Source organism: Schistocerca americana, chromosome 2, assembly GCF_021461395.2.
Source record: "Schistocerca americana isolate TAMUIC-IGC-003095 chromosome 2, iqSchAmer2.1, whole genome shotgun sequence".
Taxonomy (NCBI): domain Eukaryota; kingdom Metazoa; phylum Arthropoda; class Insecta; order Orthoptera; family Acrididae; genus Schistocerca; species Schistocerca americana.
In genome coordinates this window covers 926,563,286-926,566,442 of record NC_060120.1, presented here as the reverse complement: position 1 = coordinate 926,566,442, position 3,157 = coordinate 926,563,286, and the positions used below count along the sequence as shown (strand labels likewise).

The 3,157-nt window shown below is 43.0% G+C and overlaps 1 pseudogene; it reads right to left on the bottom strand.

Annotated features, from left to right (window-relative positions):
* Window positions 1–856: 856 nt before the first annotated feature.
* On the bottom strand, window positions 857–974 carry LOC124597148 (annotated as a pseudogene).
* Between the last annotated feature and the right edge of the window lie 2,183 nt (window positions 975–3,157).

Sequence of the window (3,157 nt, the reverse complement as noted above, 5' to 3'; positions counted from 1 at the left end):
CCTTCCAAAGCTGCTGAGACAAGTATTGTGGTGGCACAATGCTTGCAGAGACCTGCCTTGAAAGGCCACCTCATAGGCTAACTCACCCTAGCACAGCCATTTTTTGTCTGGTACCTACCTAGCTGCCACACCTGAATAACCACAAGGTAAGCCACCATACTGGCACAGTGCATAACCACACTCTGCTACCAACTGTAGCGGCGGGATTTGGCCGGAATGGGGTTGCACTGGGTATTGTGCAGCTGTGGGGCATTTTACAAACATTTTCACAGGGCCACAATGACCTTGGTGGCCGAGCAGTTCTAGGCGCTACAGTCTGGAACCGCGCGACCGCTACGGTCGCAGGTTCGAATCCTGCTTCGGGCATTGATCTGTGTGATGTCCTTAGGTTAGTTAGGTTTAAGTAGTTCTTAGTTCTAGGGGACTGATGACCTCAGAAGTTAAGTCCCATAGCGCTCAGAGCCATTTGAACATCGGTGAATGTTTGAGCATTAACGTTAAATCAAGAGAGTTCTCCCCAGAGCTAACGCTTATGAAAAGATGAGCATAACATAACAGTAAAATATATAAACATTTCCCAAGTAACACATTATATATATACACATACGCAAAATGTGTTTCAGCCCCTGTGACTCACAAGTGAGCACCAGTCACGAACAAAAAAATACTCCGTCCGAACAGGCCTTGGAAGGCCCAACAGTACCGACCGGCCGCCGTGTCATCCCCAGCCCACAGGCGTCACTTGATGCGGATGTCGAGGGCCACGTGGTCAGCACAACGCTCGCCTGGCCGTACGTCAGTTTACGAGACCGGAACCGCTAATTATCAATCAAGTAAGGGCTGAGTGAACCCCTCTTGCCAACAGCACTCGGCAGACCGTATGGTCACCCAACCAAGTGCTAGCCCAGCCGGACAGCGCCTAACTTCGGTGATCTGACGGGAACCGGTGTTACCACTGAGGCAAGGCCGTTGGCACCAAAAAGATAGGAAGAAGAATATTCACAGTGTCCAGCTATAGTACAGTACCATTGGGCAACCATATAAACACAGTACAGTAAATGAGTAAAAGCACAGTAGTACAAGCACAAGCACTTGTACTACCAAGAGTCTGCACCAGAAATTTACTACTGTTATGTGTAACAGGACAACCAAGGTTACCTAGTCAACAACGACAATAGTAACATAAAATTCAGATAACTTGTAGCTATGTACAGTAGTTAAACATGCACTCAGTTTCATGGGATAAGGTAAAAATATATATTATTATGAGTTTCTGTGTACTCTGAACAATCTTTCGTTTTATAATAGGCACAGCTTCCCTAAAATAAATTCAGAGAAGCTGTTCGCATCACTAATATGTAATTTTTCATTTGTATTTACTGTTAAATGATCAATTCTATTTTTACCTCTGTTCCTTCATCACCTTTCGTATGTAAAACTCTTCAGTCTAGTCTTCAGTCCTGTTGTTTCTTATTAATTTTATTTTATTTTGACTGTTAATTTAAATTGTAATTAGGGCTGTAAAATTATTTTACCATAAGTACACAATCTCTGCTGTTGAGCATAATCCTTTGTTAATTTTGTTCTTCTTCCTTTCACCTCACCTTCACACACACACACACACACACACACACACACACACACACAAGCGCGCGCGCACGCCGGGTTTTTGAGGTGTAGTGCAGTGTTAATGTTTTCCTAGTTTGTTACCAACATATTTATTTACTGGATGAAATTTACACTCTGCAGCGGTGTGTGCACCCATATGAAACCTCCTGGCAGATTAAACTTGTGTAAGGGAGCGAGACTCGATCTCGGGACCTCTGCCTTTCGCCAGCAAGTGCTCTACCGACTGAGCTACCAAAACATGACTCACGAGCCGACCTCACAACTTTAATTCTTCTTATTTCCACAATATCCTTTCTTCCAGGAGTGCTAGTTCTGCAAGGTTCGCAGGAGACCTTCTGTGAAGTTTGGAAGGCAAGATACAAGGTACTGGCAGAATTAAAGCTGCGAGGAGGAATGGTGAGTCGTGCATGAGTAGCTCAGTCGAAAAAAAAATGGCTCTGAGCACTATGGGACTTAACTGCTGTGGTCATCAGTCCCCTAGAACTTAGAACTACTTAAACCTAACCAACCTAAGAACATCACACACATCCATGCCCGAGGCAGGATTCGAACCTGCAACCGTAGCGGTCGCGCGGTTCCAGACTGTAGCGCCTAGAACCGCTCGGCCACTCCGGCCGGAGAAGCTCAGTTGGTCGAGCACTTGCCCGCAAAAGGTACCGATTTCGAGTGTCGGTCGCTCATACAGTTTTAATCTGCCAGGAAGTTTGATATTTATTTACTGTTAACCTTTAGCAATTTCAATTACTTTATCTTTATTCTGAGTTTGCATATCACTCTCGATGTGAATCATCGTTTTCAGCGTTGTTCACTAGTATTGCATCTTATTTCACAACGATATTTTAAGTCTGGTGATTGCCTTGTGGACCGAAAACTGATTAACGAAATAAATTAATACCTAGAACATTCAAAATTCCTGTTTTTTTCATTTATAAAAGCACGAATTGAAACTCACACAACAAAATACCGTGTTTTAGTAATTAGAAAAGCGAATAAATTACGTTAGTATTTAAGCAATATTGCACAGAAAAGAAAAATGTTGTAAATAAAATATTCGTTGTGCCCAGTGACTCTGAGAGGCCCGGCCAGCACTCACAAAGTTGGAAATAAACTAAAATTAAGACTCTAGGGGGTCGGTGCATGATGATGGAGAAGGGATCGATCGCTAAAGCACTGTGGCCTTTTGTCTCCAAGAACCAACAGTCCACCCCTGGATTACGTTGTCATCAAAGACGCAAGGAGAAACTGAAGAACCAAACTAACAAAAGTGACACAAGAAAAAGTAATTTATCATAAAAGGAAATAGTTGCTAATACGTGAAATTATGAGTAGCTCAGTCGAAAAACTGAAATATACACTAGAAATATATCAACTGGAAACTATGTATGAAGCACAGCCCTCTTTGTGTGCAGAGTATGGACAATGGGGTGGACTGAGATGCAACGATTGGAAGTCCTTCAAAGTTGGTGTTACGGGAGAATGTTGATGATAAGATAAGCTGATAGGCTCAGCGAGAAAAATTAAAATAACA